The 18,650-nt window shown below is 44.6% G+C and overlaps 1 long non-coding RNA gene across 1 annotated transcript; it reads right to left on the bottom strand.

The window, feature by feature from the left end:
* Window positions 1–4,373: 4,373 nt before the first annotated feature.
* LOC131018091 (uncharacterized) lies at window positions 4,374–7,412 on the bottom strand. Its single transcript, XR_009100035.1, has 2 exons — window positions 7,123–7,412; window positions 4,374–4,671 (listed from the first exon to the last, which is right to left on the bottom strand). It is a non-coding gene; the product is annotated as an uncharacterized LOC131018091 (long non-coding RNA).
* Between the last annotated feature and the right edge of the window lie 11,238 nt (window positions 7,413–18,650).

The raw sequence follows: 18,650 nt of genomic DNA, 5'->3' as shown, positions 1-18,650 counted from the left end.
AGCTTTTTAACATTGAAAAACCGTCGATCACAGTAGGTCAGTAGGCCTACGAAATTCACCACAATCTCATCTCAAACTCTTAAAATACTCAACTCAACATTCCTTCAAGGAAACTCATCAAAGCTCATTTTAAACACATATAACACTCACAAACATTCAAGCACATTATAATGCTCATCATACTCAAATCTTGACTCTCTTCTCACATCATAACCTCAAATCTCTAGTAAAACGTTTCAATGAACGCATCATTAAAATTCTCTTTTCATTTTCATGCACAAAATTACTCAATTATTCAAACATGACCTTATTCATCATATAAATCATTATACATATAGATTCCCTTTTATCATGTACTAAACTCTAATGAAACTTCATGTATCATCATGAAACTCTTAATAAAACATGACAAACTTTCACATAATGGTCATAAAGCAATTAGACCTCATTTTATCAATCATCGACTTCTCAAAATATGAAAACTCAAAAACTCATACAAACTAAACTAAGTCAAAAATTTCTTAGCCAACAAAAGACTTACTCAAACATAATTATACACTAATATCATGCTCAAATACATATATCTTAAGCCAAAATCACTTTAATAACACATAGGCAAAAAGTCCTAATTTTTATTAAACTAAACTCTTTTGAAAATATCACTAATCATGTATAACCTATTTATCAAATCATAGTTCTAACATCCTAGGTTACCAATTAGCACAAATCAACATCATAAAACAAGATCACATATAGATACATATGTGTGTCATCTTCTTCCTCAAACTAACACTTTTCATTTTTCACCTCTCAACCTCAAGCTTCAATCTCATCCATCATTAATCATCTGAATCATCTCATAAACTCAAATCCATCATCAATACATCAATTGATCCATAGGATCTCAACATCCCAATTTTAGGTAAACTAACCTAATAGAAAAATCTATATCTCATGGCTAATCATCAAGATATTCATATATATTAACTCAATAATCATCAATCATCATATAAATCATCGACTCACAATTTCCCAATTTTTTTTTTTTTTTTTTTTTTTTTTTTTTGTAAACTAAACTCAATCGACTTTCACATCTCAAAGCATATACTTTCACAACACACATCAATCATCAACAAACACCACATAGATCTCATTTTTTTTTTTTCAAATCAAGGAAAGAAAAAGAAAATTTTTGAAGGGTAAAGACCCATTTTTTTGAAAATTTTAAGAACAAGGGAGAGGTGATTTTCTTTCTTCATACAACATCATTCAAGCAAGATTTATGGAATACATGACCACTTACCCAAATTTCTCACCAAAACTCACATTTTCTCACTCTAGCTTGGAAGCCTTTCTTCAATGATTCTCTTGAATATAAGTAGCTAGGATGTGTTTATGGAAGATTTTAGAGTGGATTGAGGTGTTTTGTAAAATTTTTGGAAGCTCCGAAGGTCTCTTCCATGGAGGAAAATGGAGGAAAGTGAGAGAAAGAGGGAGAAAGGTGTTGGTCGAAAATGATGAGTGAGTAGTGAGAGAGGATTTTGCAAGATTGTAAATGATCTTGTGATCTTTAAAGAGGATTTTGTAATCTTAAGGAAATATTGGCAATTAATGTCTTGATCTCTCTAATCTCTACACTCTCTCTCTAATCTCTACACTCTCTCAATAACCTCTACACTCTCTCAATAATCTCTACACTTGGCAAATTGTGGTATTTAGTCACATGGTAGGGAAATTAAAGTAATAGTGTGAGAAGGGTGATCAAAAATAATTCACAAAAACTATGGAAATGTACTAATTAATAAAATACCAATACATAATTATTCATGTGACCACATAAAATAATTATAGCACTAATATTAGTGCACTCACTCAATTATAATATTCCTCTCTTAGGAAAAATAATTTTAAAACAAAATATATGCTTGGAAATATTTTCATTAACCGGCATTCTTTGATTTCTCGATAAAAATAAACTGTACTTGCTTTAGAAACTTAATTAAAATTCCAAGTGCTAATATCCTCATATAAAAATCATAATAACTTGCTCACAATGACATACGTAACAAAACTCACATAATCAATCAGTCACGTAATTTCACATAATATCACGTCAAAGCAGTCGGCAAACACAGACAAACTAGACGTCTCTCCGACCGATTTTTTTTTTTTTTATCAATGTTTTTCACTCTTTCTTTCTCGACTCTATTTCCAACTCATTATTCCTATTTTCTTAATAGGACAGTCAATCTCTCTGACATCTCAGTATTCTCAATAGTGTTAAGACATTATCTCACAACATAGGGAAAAGTACGGGGTGTTACATGTACTATCAAATTTAGATAAAATTCATGACTTCATGCATAATTTAAAATTCATGTGGCTCATATAAATACACTTAACTCACCAATTAAAACTTATGCACCACATTTATAAAAATTTTCCTTTAACTAAGCACATTAAAACACATATATAATGATTAAATCGCATCAGATAAATCAAACCAGTTTTTACTATAAATGGATGCCGAATCCTAATTATTAATAATTAAGCCCTTAATCAGGGATTAAAAGTCGGGGTATGACATACTATCCACTTTAAAAGAAGTTTCGTCACGAAATTTGTACCACAGAAAATAATTCTGGGTACTTCTCATTCATGCTAGAATCGAGTTCTCACATCGCCTTTTCTTGATCATAGTGCTTCCAAAGAACTATTACTAAGGGTATCGACTTATTCCTTAGTACTTTAACTTTCCGATCTAGAATAGATTCGGGTCTCTCCTCACATCAATTGGATTCCTAATTCCAATTTATATACACGAGATTTACTTGAGAATAAGTTCCCTCGTCCTTTTTCGGCAGTTCATTTTGCTCCTACCTCATTCCTAGGGCTCATCTACGGGGTATTCTTTTTTCCAAAGACTAAAATAGTCATCAACCCATTTCTTGTTACCTATCACATGAATAACACTTTCCTATGAATTTATCTTAAAACTATCATAGACCAATTAACTTAAGTCCTCGTACTCGAACACTATATTACGGTCTTAGCTTGGACTCTGAATTTCTATCATAATGAGTGGTCGATATCATTTATAGGACAAAAACTAATCTCAACCAATCACAATGAGACACAATTATATGAAGTCATAGTTTGGGTAGTATACTACATCGGTAGACTAACATTTCTTGGTCATATCAAACAAGGGAATCTATTATGACAACTCACGAGTTGCAAGGCTCAAACTCAACACAACATCAAAATAAGGTGTTGTAGAAATTGTTCAAGAGAATCAAAAGAATGACCAGAGGGTATGAAATGATTAACTACTAGGTCGAACAAAATGACCTCGAGTACGAACCCACCTGGCTTTTCAACCGAAAGTTGAAACACATGGGTTTTTAACCCAAAAGACGTCTACTGAGATTTGGATCATGTGGACTGGCCAGGTCCAACATCATCACCTCCCAGTCACACGGGAAACATCGTCCCGAACTTGAAGAGCCATGAACATATTATACATAACAAATCATAAGCTCATTATGACAACTAAACTTATCTTAAGGTTCTCTATCCTATTGATCTCAAACCCCAAACCTCTCTTAAGACATATACACACAGACATACGTACACAGGCAAAACACACTATTCTTAAAATCTGTCCTGTAGCAAAAGTCGATTTGATATTCCGTCGCACTTGAACATTTGAACGTAGAGACTATGGTTCAACCTTTGATGCAACGTTTACCTTGAATTCGTCTCGTATTTTCATTCTGTGCTTTTCCTTTACCTCGTACATATCTTTTCATTCCTCTTTGTAGTTCAAAAGAACCATCATTTTCTTAAGGGAGCTGAGACGTTCTAAGTTCTCTTTCATTCTTCTAAATCATTACCTTAAGAATCTAGATTGTAGAGATATCCTACTAATCTAGTAGTCTATGTTCTTTTGAAATTGTGATCATGCATCTTATAGCAATCTATGTTCTCTGGGAAAACATATGTCACTTTTCTATCATTCATCTGATCATAACATCATAGACTGCGAAAATATGCCATGAAAGGCAAAACATTCAACATTTCATCATAACCTGCTCTTCACATAAACATATTCATGAAGCATTTTAGAACATTAACATCTTTAAAACGTTGAAACTGCAGTTACCTTCTTTCCTTGATTGAGCACGATGCAATGGAGTGTTGAGCGGTGCCATATGAACCCATGTAAGTATAAAGAATCAAACTAAACTCAACTCTTTAGAATAAGGTTTCTAGGGCCAGAGCGAACGAACCGCTCTGATACCACTCTGTCACAGCCCACCATCCCAATGACAGGTTAACAGGGGTTATGACTTGGGGTGAACAATAAGAAATGGAAATGGACAATTACTTAACATTAAAGTATATGGAAATGTCACTCATAAATAAAAAGCTAGGATCATATATGATCATTTGGATACTTATAACACATACACATAAAGGAGAACTGATTAAGGTGGGTTACCCAATAACACGTGTCCCAACTTCATAACATGAAGTTATCCTAATCAAAGTGTTTTGCAGCGGAAAACGTGTGAGATATACATATGAAGATGTATACTCAAGGTTACATTTCTTGAAATGTCAAAGGAACACCCGCTCAACATCATTCCATTCCATCAACTGCTCAACCTGCACATTTAGAAATACATGCAGGGCTGAGTATAAAAATACTCAGTGGGCATAGCCGAAAATACAACATGCATACATATATAAATTGAACTGCCATAACAGTAACACACATGGGTTTTCTTAAATGACATGTGCTTACTAAAATATTTCTTTCATTTTCATAAAGTCGATCGGCCGATCATTTTCCTTCATATGATCCGTATCTGTTCCTTTCTGTCACGCGCCGGGAAGGAGGCCTCCTTACCACGGACGCCAAGACCGGTCGCAAGCGACTCGCGGTCTCCATAAGTGTACACGTTAACCCTAGCTAGCGACCTTTGTCTAGCATAGGATCCCAATTGGATTTCCTTTAAAGTTGGCGAACCAACACAGATAGGATACATATAAAAACATAAACATTTTTGGCAGTCAATCATTTCATAAACATTTCATTTCATTTCATAAACATTTCATTTTCATTTCATAAGAGTCATTTATCATTTGGGCATAATAATAAATTGAAATTAACAGTTAAAATCATCTCATGCATATATTCGTATAAGAGGCCTACGACACGCAGGGGATCTCTATATACGTATAGTAAAAGTAATGCCCACCTGTATAGGCAAAGCCTGTCGTTTAACCTTATCTCTGAATCGGAATAGCAGTACTAATCCTTCTGATGCTCGAAGCCTACAAGAAATTCTATTCTTAATAGGTCTCGTGAAACTAACTTAAAGTCTTAGTGGATGCACTAAACATACTTGATTCATCACGCCGGGTTTCCAAAATTTAGTAAATAAATAATTGAAAACATTTCTCTTGAGTTAAGAACACCAACAATATTCTTACTCATCTTTCTGTAATAATTGGAATTATAAATAACCAATTAAATCATAAATACTTTTATTGCATGATGCAAATGCATACTTAGCATATGGTAAGTAATTACTTAAAATATGCACATAATAATAATATAATATTCTTATGCAAATCATCTCATGCTTAATCGTATATGCACATAATAATAATAATATTATTATGCAAATTATTCTTTAAATAAATAAATTAAACTATTTAATAGTTCAATTAATTAATATTAGTATAGTCCATTTAATAAAATAATGCAGTCCATTTACTAAAAAAAAAAATCTGCACAATCCAAGTAACAAGGCCCAGCTGTTTTAATTAAATAAACTGAGCCCAAGTTACTAAATAAAAATCGCAGCCCAAGTAAATTAATACAAGGGGCTGCCCAAACTCAAATAATCAGAGGCCCATCTCTCAATTTAAAAAAAAACCGGCCCGAGTTCAAAATTTAAAACAAAGGCCCAACACTTCAAAGCCCAACTGAAACAAAAATAAACAAAAATCCCGGCCCAATACTCGGCCCAATTCGCAAACCCACCCCAAAGCCCAACACTCAAACCCTATACCCCTTCTTTCTCCCTTTTCTCGTCTCTCTGCCTCACAACGCACACACACATACCAGCTGCTGCTGTGCAGCAGCCTTCCCCCTCCCTCACCTTCTTCTCTTCTCCGGCGGACGGCAGCAGCGCCGGCCGCCGCCGCCGCCATCCCTCTCCCCCATCTTCTTCTCCCTAGTTTTCCCTCTACCTACACAAACACACGCACCCAGCGGCTGCGCCGCCCAGCCCTCTCTCCTTCACGCAGCAGGAGCAACCGCCGCGGAGCGCCGCTGCCTCCGGCGTCCTCGCAGCAGATCCGCCGTCGCCTCCCTCGGTTTCTCTCTCTCCAGCCGTGGCCCGACATCAGCGGGCAGAGCCGCCGTGCAGCGGCCTCCTCTCTCTCTCACTTCCGCCAACGAGTAGCGGAAGCCGCTCTCTTCCCCGACTCCTTCCTCAGATCGACGGCAGCAAGGCCGCCGGCCGTCACCCCTCTTCGGCCTCCAGCGAGCAAAATAGACGGCCACCACCGCCGTCCGCCGACTCCGACTCTCCTCTCCCTCCTCGCTGCTCGTCTCCCTCTCGACTGCTCTCACGGCCGCTGGAGCTCGCCGGAGCAACGGCGACAACCACCACCCCTCGGTTCTCCCTTCTCTCGGCTGAAACAGGCCCGACATCCCACCGCGAAGAGCGGCGCCCGAGCCCTAGCTCCCTCTCTCTCACCGTGGCCGGGCGACAGCAGCGCCGCTGCCGTGCCGTGCCTCCGTCCACCTCCCGACTCAATTCACACAGCCACCACACTCGTCTACCCGACTCGACACAGCAGTTCGAAAACAAGGATAAAAAAAAACAGAGCTTCAATATCTACTTCTTTTCTATTTTTAAAAAAAACATGCTTCATGTATGTATGTATATGCACAGACGATAAATAAACATCATTGAGTTTGGGTCTTGTTGTCATATGCAAATTTATATATGATGGAATCAGTGTACGTGTTATGTATGGGTTCTAACTTGAGTTTCTGTTTCAAAAGAAGTGCTCGAGTAAGAGAGTTAGAGGTTTAACCTTCAAAAGAAATCTGTTGGGTTATCATTCTGCAAATCTTCTGAATTTGTTCAGTAGCTGATGTGCTGAAAATTGATGAGGGAGATGAAATGTGTGGGATGATTGTGGAGGATAGAAAATGGAAGCTCGGATCAACCAGCTATATTAAGTTTGCAAAAAGAAGGGAGTAGGTGGGTGTGAGAGGGAGTAGGTGGAAGGAAGTAGGTGGGAGAGTAATATAAAATAAGGTCTTCCGGGTTGTATTATGAAAACTGTAATAATCGTTCAGTGTTTGCTTAAATAAATAGCTCGTGTAGATGTGAAATGCTTAATATTCAATTTAAATAAATATGAAATGCATAAGAATTTAAATGACTAACATTTACAAAGAGGATTTTGCAAATCGTTTGTTGGAATTAAAATAAATTCATTTTCTTTATATCCGGCGTGAATCATCTTAAATCTTAAGTTCAAAATAAATTCTAAATTTAACTCAGGAAAACGGGGTATTACAGGGGTGTTCCTCATGGGATCTCTTAATGGCCTCAGTACCAATGTTCGGGACATTCTACATTTCGTATTTCTCTGATAGCGGACGGTCTGATATATTTTTTACTTGAAATGTTTTCTCACATTTTCCCTGTGTAGGTACTAGGGTTCTTCGGATGCTCACCGCACTATTGAGAAGGAGTTTGACAACGCTGGGCTTAGCTCCGCTGCCCATACCACTGAAGTTCCCACCTCGCTGTTTAACGGTCTGCAAGCTAGCAACGTCTTCACCACGCCGCCGGGTTTTCACACCGTCTCTGCCACCCCGCTAACGGGTCAGAATGCTAATGCCCAGAGATCTGCTCTTGTGACCCCGGGTTCTGACATACCAAGCTTGGTCCCCACATCTGGTGGTGGACCGCTAAACTTTGTACTGGCAGAGCAGATGATGGCTCTGCTCAACTACGCTGCCGTACGATAGGCAATGGGGACTCTCCTACTGTCCACCGTTCCCGCTCCAACTTCCCTAATGGGTATGATCAACCCACAGGGTATTGAAGCCCCGCCTCCTGCTGCTCTGGAGGTGAACGATCCGCTTGTCAACAAGTAGGCTATGCTGCCTAAGGAGACACTAAAGGTCCCTGCTGAGAGGGAACTAGAGAGAAGGCCAGAGGGGAGCCGAGTCAGGCTCAATAGAATCATCAGGAAGGAGGGGGTCGATGAGTCTGATAGTCGTTCCATCACTCCCATGTTCGAGAAGGAGAGGCCAAGGGAGAACATGAGGCTCAAAAATCAAGTGTCCCAATTGAAGAACCATCTCAAGGACTTGGAGGATTCGCTGAGGGAGAAGTTGCAGAGGGATGAAAGGATGCAGAGGTCAGAGAGATCTCATAGGGCAGAGAAGTCGTACCGGGCAGAGAAGCCGCACCGGTCAGAGAAATCACAGCAGACAAGAAAGTCAGAGGGAAGGGAGCAGGAGTACTCCTCTGGGAGGCAGGACCACAGGGTTCACAAACGTCATGCACATGACTCACCAAGGGACAGAAGGGAGCATGGAAGGAATAAGGATGATAAGCGGGCCAGAACATCGAAGGTCCCCACCACTACCAGCAAAAGCCCTTTTTCCGCTAACATCCTGGCGGATACTCTACCAAGGAGTTACAAACCTATTTCTCTGGATTATGATGGTACCACTGACCCGGAGGTACACCTCAACCAGTTTGAGGGATTGGTCACTCTCCACATGTACACGGAGGGCATCAAGTGCCGGACATTCTCCATCACGTTAACTGGACCCGCCCAGTTGTGGTTTGGGATGCTTACCCCAAATTCTATTCACTCATTTGAGGATCTACAGACGCATTTCTTAAGGCAGTTTGCGAGCTTGCGGAGGGTTGGGAAGTCGGCTCTTTCCCTGATGGACATCAAACAGGATCAAAATGAAACACTCCGGGAGTACACTGATCGGTTCAACCTCGTTGCTCTGGAGGTGCCAGAGGCAGAGTCACAGATTAAAAATTGTGCTTACGTCAGAGGGTTAAAGCGGGGCTCTTCTTCGATGAGCTGCAAATCAGACCGGCCAGGGACTTTGATGACATCATGGCTAGATTGCCAGGGTATTTGCAGTTGGAGGATGCCAGGATGGCACGAAAGGCTGAAAATGACAAACACAAGGCCAAAAAGGCTGAAGAAGCACCAGAACGGAATAGACACCAAGACCGGGCTCCCTTCAGAGGGCTGCCTCCGAGGGTCCCTCCTCCCCAGCAGAGGTGCCACCCCATCAACAGCGCACCGTAAATGAAGTCAATCGTTTTGATGAGTACACCCCTTTGAACAAGCCACAGGAGGAGATTTTCCATCTAATCAAGAATCAACCGTTTTTTAGGGCGCCTGGAACTTACAGAGATGGGCAGCCGCAACAAGGACCCAACAATAAGTTGTGTGAGTATCACAATTCCTATGGGCACTACACCAAGCATTGTGGGCACCTTAAGCTTCAGCTGGAGCTTTTGGTGCGCCAGGGTAATCTGGATCAGTTCATCGCCAGAAGAAATGAAGACCGAGATCAAAGGCCCGAACAGAGAAATGATCGGAGACAGGATCAGGGAAGCAATAGGGATCACAGACCCGAAGAAAATCGGGATAATCGCAGAGAAGGACCGGAGAGACAAGCACCTCATTTCCCGTACAGAAGATAAGTACACATGATTTTCGGGAAAAATGGGACACCAACATCCAATAGGGCCAAGAAACAGGTTGTACGTGCAGTAAAATCAGGGTACTATCCCAAGCAAGTGATGGAGATCACAGGTGCGGCAGAGGAGCCGGTCATCAGCTTCAGGGCAGAGGACCTGAGAACGCTTATGTATCCGCACGACGATGCGCTGGTGATCACAGCTGACATAGCCGGTTGCATTGTCCATCGTATCTTCGTGGACTCGGGCAGTGCAATGAACATTTTATATCTGGAGTGTCTCCAGAACATGGGAGTCGAAGCCCACATTGAACCAATGAACGCCCCATTATTCGGGTTTGGGGGAGAAATGGTTATGTCGATAGGTTTTGTGGAGTTGTCGTTAAGTCTTGCCATCGCGGATGCCAGCAAGACCAGGGTAATACGACTCTTGGTAGTGGACATGCCAAAACCATCCTACAATGTGATACTCGGCCGCCCTGCTTTGACGACGTTCAGAGCAATCATTTCCATGTTCCACCTAAAAATGTAATTCCCCATCGGAGGGGGAAGAGTGGGAGAAGTATGGGGCGACCAGAAAATGTCGAAAGCGTGCCATGTGCGGATGCTTACACACTCTTCGGGGCAGAAAAGGGAAAGAATAACAGAGGGATCAGACGCTCGGAAAAAAGGGAAAGTGGGCGAAATCACTGCTTCGGTAGAGGAGCGACAAAAGTTGGCGGAATTGTTAAATGATCGGGATAGTACAGAGAAATCCGCCTTGGTCTCTACCAGTGATGTGTGTCACATGATAGAATTATTTCCCGGGCGAGAAGGGTTCCAAACCAAAATTTGGTCTTCCATGAACGACCAAACCAGAGAGGAGCTAGTCAGCTGCCTTAGGAGAAATGCGGACGTATTTGCCTTCAGCACGGCCGATCTGAAGGGAATAGATAGAGGGTTGGCGGAACATTGCCTTAATGTGGATCCTAAGGTTAAACCGGTGAAGCAAAGAACAAGGTATTTCAGATTTCGGTGCCGAGAAAGATGCCGCGATCAGGGAACAAGTCCAGGGGCTGCTGGACGCGGGCCATATTGAAGAAGTACAATATCCAGAGTGGATATCGAACGCCGTGATGGTGGCAAAGAAAACAAATACCTGGCATATGTGCGTGGATTACAGGGATTTAAACGCCTCCTGCCCCAAGGACCACTATCAGCTTGTGGACTCCACCTCGCGCTGTGCCTTATTGTCTATGATGGATGCGTACCAGTGATACCATCAAGTGAATATGAACAGAGGGGACATTGCTAAAATGGCCTTCGTCGTTTGCTGCGGGGTTTACGGCTGGAGGAGCATGTCGTTCGGCTTGAAAAATACGGGGGCTACATACCAATGGATGATGAAAAAAATTTCAAAGAACAACTTTCAAAGAATATATCAGTCTATGTGGATGACATGCTTGTGCGCAGCGTCAGAGCGGAGGACCATGTCTCTGACCTGGAAGAGGTTTTTGCGGTAGTTAGAAATCATCGGCTCATGCTCAACCCGGCGAAGTGCACCTTCAGGGTCACCACGGGAAAATTCTTGGGATACAAAGTCACTCCTGTGGGAATCGAGGTCAACACGGATAAGGTTAAGGCCATCATGGATATGGTACCACCCAGAGGAATCAAGGAAGTGCAGACTCTGAATGGGCGAATCACTGCTCTGAGCAGGTTCATTTCACGATCAGCGGAATGGAGTTTGCCATTTTTCAAAATCTTGAGGAAAGGGACCAAGTTTCAGTGGACAGCGGAATGCCGAACAGCATTTGATGATCTTAAAGCATATTTGGCGGAGCTCCCAACTCTGACCAAACCGGTACCAGGAGAGGTCCTGTATTTGTACATAGCAGTGGGAGAGGAATCAGTCAGCTCTGTGCTTATCAGAGAAGAGGGGAGTCATCAGACGCCAATCTACTTTGTCAGCAGGATCATTCAAGGCCCTGAACTGAATTACTCGGAGATTGAAAAGGCTGCTCTGGCAGTCATGGTCACAGCTCGGAAGCTGAGGTCCTACTTTTTATCACATCGGGTAGTGGTGCGGACTGCTTTACCATTCAGGCAGGTGTTGGGGCGACCGGATTTGTTAGGAAGAATGGTGAAATAGGTTGTGGAATTGGGGGAGTACGACGTGGAATACGAGCCAAGGATGGCCATCAAAGCGCAGGCCCTTGCAGACTTCATTCAGGAAACTACCCGCCGCCCGGTACAAGAGTTCTGGATAGCTTTTGTGGATGGGTCAGTCACAAAGGAGGGATGTGGAATCGGGGTGTATATAATATTCCCAAGCTCGGAAGTGTATCAATTCGCTATAAAATTTACTTGCAGAATGTCCAACAACGAGGCTGAGTACGAGGCTGTGGTCAGAGGAGCGCACATTTTGTCAGAGCTGCGGGCCGAGTGCGTCATCATCAGAACTGATTCCCAGTTGGTGGCTCAACAATTCTCTGGAGGCTATCATATCAAAGAACATAGGATGAAAGCATACCACTGCAAGACCAATGAAATGAAGCAAAAATTCATGGAGTTTAAAATCGAACAGATTTCCCGGGAAGAGAATACAAAGGTAGACTTACTAGCGCGAATGGCCAGCGCAGTAGAACAAACGTGGAACGATGAGATCACGCTGCTCTGTAACACCAGGGAAATGAGGGCTTCACAGGTCTTTTCAGTAGAAATCCGGGACGATTGGCGGGCCCCAATTATACACTTCCTCAAGACAGGGGAGCGGCTGAATAAAGAATCTAATCAGAGGGCTCGATATGAGAATTATTGCATGATCAATGATCAACTCTACAAGCGATCCTTTACCCACCCCTTATTAAAATGCTTATCTCCCGATGAAGCTAACTTTGCCCTAAAAGAAATTCATGCAGGTTGCTGTGGTGGGCACACGTGATTCAGGGATCTTGTACGAAAAATCATTCGGGCAGGGTTTTATTGGCCAAACATCAACAAAGATGCCAGGGAATTCGTCCGTAAATGCGAAGCTTGTCAGAAACACGCCGGGAGAATCAATATCCCAGGAGAGACCATGGGAGTCATGTACACTGCGTGCCCATTCGATAAATGGGGCATAGACATCGTGGGGAAGTTGCCCACAGCACCCGGGGGCAAGTGTTTTCTCATTGTAGCAGTGGACTACTTTTCGAAGTGGGTGGAAGCTGAGGCTGTTGCAAAGATCGACGAGGTGACAGTGGAACGGTTCATATGACGATACATTTATTGCAGATTTGGAGTCCCCAGAATCATTGTATTAGACAATGGAACCCAATTCACAGGGCAGAGGATTGCTGATTTCTGTGACCGAATAGACATCACTCAACGTTTCGTGTCCGTGGCTCATCCGCAAGTAAATGGGCAAGTGGAGTTGGCAAACAGATCAATATGCGAGGGAATCAAGAAGCGGCTGAACCAGAGCAAAGGGAAATGGGTCGAGGAGTTGGATACTGTCCTTTGGGCCTACCGAACTAGCCCAAAGATAGCAACCGGAGAGGTGCCTTTTACCCTGGTATATGGATCCAATGCAGTAATACCAGCAGAGGCCAGATTGGAGTCATATCGCATTACAACTTACAACACAAAGCAAAACTCGAAACTCCGCAGAGCAGAGCTCGACCTGGTGGAAGCACTGAGGGGTGAAGCCCAAGTCAGAGCGGCGAAGTATAAAAGCATCATCAAGGCGGGATACGACAAGAGGGTCAGAGCAAGGAAGCTAGCTAAGGGCGACTTAGTCCTCAAGAGGGCCGATGCATTGAAGCCAGTGGGCAAATTTGAACCCAATTGGGAGGGTCCCTTCATCATCACCGAGGTTCTGGGCGGCAAAGCGTACACTTTGTCGGATCCAGATGGCAGATCTCTCCCCAGACCATGGAATATCAACACCTTGAAAAAGTTCTATGTATAATGTTATTGATGACAGAACAAATTGTAGACCGAATACTCTTTTTCCCCACAGGGCTTTAACGAGGTTCAGGGCCATGATATCAATAAAATCGGATACGTGGTTCTAGGGAATTCTCTGGTGTTGACTCATTTACTTTAATTTATTGCTTTCCAAGTTGCATATTTTACTTAACATGTTCATGCAGAGCATTGCACATGTCACCAGAGGGGGAGTAGGGTATATACCCATAATTCATAAATTCAATACCAATTGCTGCTTAGCAAGCTAAGGGAAAAAAGAGAAAAACAAATTCAAATTGCTACTTAGCAAGTCAAGGGAAAAGCAAACATCAAAGGCGGATCAGAGGAATCACTTTAATCGTAAGCCGCGAAAGTGGGTTTACCCCCCGGGTCTTCCATGCTCTGCGCAGAGGGTTACTGTTGAATTGTAAGCCGTGAAAGTTGGTTGCACCCCCCGGGTCTTCCATGCTCCGCGCAGAGGGTTACTGTTGAATCGTAAGCCGCAAAAGTTGGTTGCACCCCCCGGGTCTTCCATGCTCCGCGCAGAGGGTTACTGTTGAATTGTAAGTCGCGAAAGTTGGTTGCACCCCCCGGGTCTTCCATGCTCCGCGCAGAGGATTACTGTTGAATCGTAAGCCGTGAAAGTTGGTTGCACCCCCCGGGTCTTCCATGCTCCGCGCAGAGGGTTACTGTTGAATCGTAAGCCGTGAAAGTTGGTTGCACCCCCCGGGTCTTCCATGCTCCGCGCAGAGGGTCACTATTTAACCGTAAGCCACGAAAGTTGGTTGCACCCCCCGGGTCCTCCATGCTCCGTGCAGGGTGTTCTTTTAATCGTAAGCCACGAAAGTTGCTCGCACCCCCCGGGTCTTCCATGCTCCGCGCAGAGGGTTACTATTTAACCGTAAGCCACAAAAGTTGGTTGCACCCCCCTAGGTCCTCCATGCTCCATGCAGGGTGTTCTTTTAATCGTAAGCCGTGAAAGTTGGTCGCACCCTCCGGGTCTTCCATGCTCCGCGCAGAGTGTTCCAGTCGGCAAGAAGGGAAGCAGCAGAGGGATGACTTAAAGGGAAACAGCAAAGGAATGGCTGGAGGAGAAGAGTCAGAGAAACCTTCGGAAAAGGAGTCAAAGAAATCCCAGAAGGAGGAGTCGGAGAAATCCCAGAAGGAGGACTCAGAGAAATCCCAGAAGGAGAAGTCAGAGAAATCTTTGAAGGAAGAGTCAGAGAAACCTTCGGAAAATGAGTCAGGAGAAATCCCAAAAGGAGGAGTCAGAGAAATCCCAGAAGGAGAAGTCAGAGAAATCCTCGGAAGGCCAAGGTCAGAGAGATCACCAAAGCAAAAAGTTAGAAGAATTAAGTTGTCAAAAAGAAACAACTAGTTCCGCCAGGACCAGAGAAACCACCTAAAGGGAAGCCGACCAGAGGAATCATAAACACTTCAACAAAAAATAAAAACTCTATTCCGCACAGCAGAAACATTTGCCACACTTGGAGACTCCAGAATGCAAATTCACATCAAACATAAAGCAACAGCAACAAAACAATACGAAAGAAGAATGGACGCAGAGCCAGAACAGAAATCAAAAGAAGCAAGAAGTCATAAAGAAAATTCATTAATTACCCAAAAGGGGATGAAACTGTACATCACAATTAGCAAGCAACCAAAAGTCTACAAAGTGTAAATTTATAAGTCTTGGAAAAATTCAAAAGTTACAAATTTTGAAGGAAAGGGAAAGGAAAAGCTGAGGCAGCTAAGAGGAAGGAGCAGGGGCAGCAGAGTCGAGGGGAGCAGGGGCTGAGAAGAGCGGAGCCAACGGACCAGCAGGAGCAGCAGCTTCAGAGGCCTCACCAGAGGGACCCCCTTCTTCGAACACCGGCAAGGTGCCCGAATCCCTCACCGCAGGGAGACGAGCCTCCACGTCTAAGAACTTTAACGCCTCTTGGGTATATGCTGTCTCATCTTTGTACAGGGCGTAAAGTTGATCAACGGCTGCGGAAGAGGACACGGGGTCCTCGAAGGCGGAGGCCTTAAAGCCAGAGGGCAGAGGAGGCTCCATGCTGAACCGCGAGAATCCCAGAGAACCGGTACCAGCCTGGCCCCTCAGTTGATTCACGAATTTCGCCAGGGAAGCGCAGAAGGCAGGCCAGTACATAGGGGCAGTGGGCGCCGGCTCAGAGCAGACCCCAAAAGTAAATTGGGGAAGGGCCTTCTCCAAGACCGGGTACCACCACCCCGGTTTCTCCGGGGACTCGGCAGTGATGCCCAGCAACCTGTTCAAATCTTTATCCTTGATATGGTTCATCAAGGCTTCCATGTCCAGGGCAGCGGCCTGCTCCGCTGATGCTCCCAATAACTCCGTCGTCTTCATAGATGTCTCTTTTATCACATGGGCGAAGATTGGGGCGAACCCTTCTAAATAGTCCGGAGTCCGCTGGAAAGCTGCCAAAGTACCCTCCAGCATCATACTCAGGAATTGCTGGCCCTGGGGAGAAAGGAAGAATTCCAGGCGCTGGTCCCTGGCCCCCATCACGTAGCCCCGGTTCTGGGTACCCTCGCAAGTCGCCTTCCAGTTGCGCCTGGATTCCCGGTGCTTCTCCAGGTACCTCATCCGGAATCAGACGATGTTATCATACCCCTCTTTCTTGGCCCTCTCCAGTTCAAAGGCCAGAGAGGCCTTTTCCACCTCGGCTTGGGCATGTTTTGCCTTCAGCTCAGCCATATCTGCTTCGGCCTTGCTGTACTGCTCCACCATGCCCGCGACCTCCTCGTCGCGGCTCGCCGTCCGCTCCCTTTCTTTCTCCAGGTCCTTCTCCAATGCATCGTAGTTATCGATGCACTGGATGGCCTCTCCCTCCCGGGACTCCAGCTGCAGAGAAACGAAGGGAAAAGCGTCAGAGCAAAGAAATCAAAAGGTTAGTAGTAAAATCATTTAAACAAGGTAAAAATGCAGGATACCTGAAGAGCCAACTGGCTAAGCTGGTTAGCCAGCGTCGCCCGTTTCAACTTGCCTGTGGTTTCCCTATCCTTAGGATGGATATGGGAAAGCAAGGTGTGGACGAAGTCTCGCCCCTTCAGGGACGAGATTGGCTTGGGGTCGGAAGCCTCTGATTCCTCCGCGGGCAGGGCCGGAACCTCACCCCCCTCAGCATCCACGGAGGCAGCCTCCGCTTCACTTGTTGGCTCCACTTCGGGGTCCACGAATTGGTTGGCCTTTTGCGAGCTCTTCTTGCGTCTTTTCTCCGCAAGGGACTGCACGGCGGCCTTCCTCTTTTGTTGGACTTGTCGGGAAGCGGGAGTTGGAATGTTTTGGACTAATGCGGAGATGGGGACATCATCATCGAGATCCACCACGGGAACGGTGGATCCTCCTTCAGCTCTGTCAGTGCCAGAGCCACCAGCCCCCCGGCTGTCGGGGCTGAACAGGGTCAGCACTTCCATATTCTTCCCCTTGCCAGGGGGGAAGCGCTGCACTGGAGTAACCTTCTCGGGGGCATCAATCACCATCCGGGAGGTGTCTATCCCAGAATCCGCGGGCTGCCCAGAGCCCTGCCCCTCCTCGCCAGAGGGATGGTCGGACAAGAGCGTGGCTCTGCATTTCTTCCTCCACGACATTCCTGCGAACAAATACAACTTTATCAACAAAGTCAAGGTAATAAGTAAATTACGCATACTTACTAATGTATAATTTTACCTATAGATCTGCGGGGAAATAAGGGGAATAAGCCGGTGGCGGCTAAGGCCGAACTATCCTCAGTCAGCTCTTTACAAGGGAAGGGGTCTGCTCTATTCAGGGTGTTAAGGGAACCTATTACCCCTAAATCAAAATTGGTAGGCCTTTCCATAGCAGGTGGCTTATAGCTGGTCCGAGATTTATGCCACTGCAATTCCTGGGCACCATATTGCCGCCAGGAGTCCCTGGTGGTTTTCACATAACAATAGAAGGACACGAAGCCCTTGTCGTGGGAATTGAGGAAGTTAAGGAAGGTGGTAGGATAGGTTTTGCGGGCAGCAAAACTATACAAGGGGTAGCCCTGCCATCTAAGGGATTGAGTTTGGAGGAACAACTTGGCGGTGTCTTGAACACCATGGGCCGTGCACAGAATGTGGAAGGCAAATAACCTCTGAAGAGCTGAGGGGGCTACTTGGAAAAACGGGATGCGAAAATAATTGCAAACATCTATCAGAAGGGCAGGAGGGGGAAGGCTTAAACCCGCATCCACCTGGGCCCGAAAAAGGGGTATTTTATTCATGAGCAACTTTGGGAGGGGCTCAGAAGCTTTGGAATAGTGCTAAAATATCAAGCCCTCAGGGCGTTTGCACCTCTCAAATAGCCTCTGCATCTTCGCAACACCTAACCGGGATGCGGGAATGGATTTGGGGGTTCTGGGGGTTTTGGGAGTAGAAGGGAGAGGTTCGGATGAGGCCGAGGAATCCTGGGGCTGACTAGGGTTAGAAAGGGGGGGAGAAGAAGGCGGAGTAGCCTGAGGAGAGGGAAAAGGGGAGGGGAAGAAGGCAGGTTGAGCACCGGAGGTGGAAGCCATAACCAGGAAAAATAAAAACCTAAGGTTTCACGCTCAGTCAGAGCACCAACACAATAAATACTAATCTATGCTAAAGCAGAACACCAAATGAGGGAAATATGCAATTTACCTAAGTCAAATGTTCGTAAAAGTCGACGGAGGGGTCTGGAGAAGAAAGGTCACAATGTATTCACCGGAACAGGAGGAGAAAAATCGCCGAAAATCGAGAGAAAAATTACACGAAGTGAAAATGAGGAAGATGAATAGTGAGAATTCAAACCACCTAAGTATAACGCACGCGGGCAACTCCAACTAGCGGGATGAACGACACGTGGCATTAGGGAAATAATCAACGGTCAAGGATTCCTACAGAGAGACGAAGAGACGTAAGGGTTAAAAAGTAACCTCAAAAAGTG

Source organism: Salvia miltiorrhiza, chromosome 3 (genome assembly GCF_028751815.1).
Source record: "Salvia miltiorrhiza cultivar Shanhuang (shh) chromosome 3, IMPLAD_Smil_shh, whole genome shotgun sequence".
Lineage (NCBI taxonomy): Eukaryota > Viridiplantae > Streptophyta > Magnoliopsida > Lamiales > Lamiaceae > Salvia > Salvia miltiorrhiza.
This window is presented reverse-complemented; position numbering and strand designations above follow the sequence as displayed.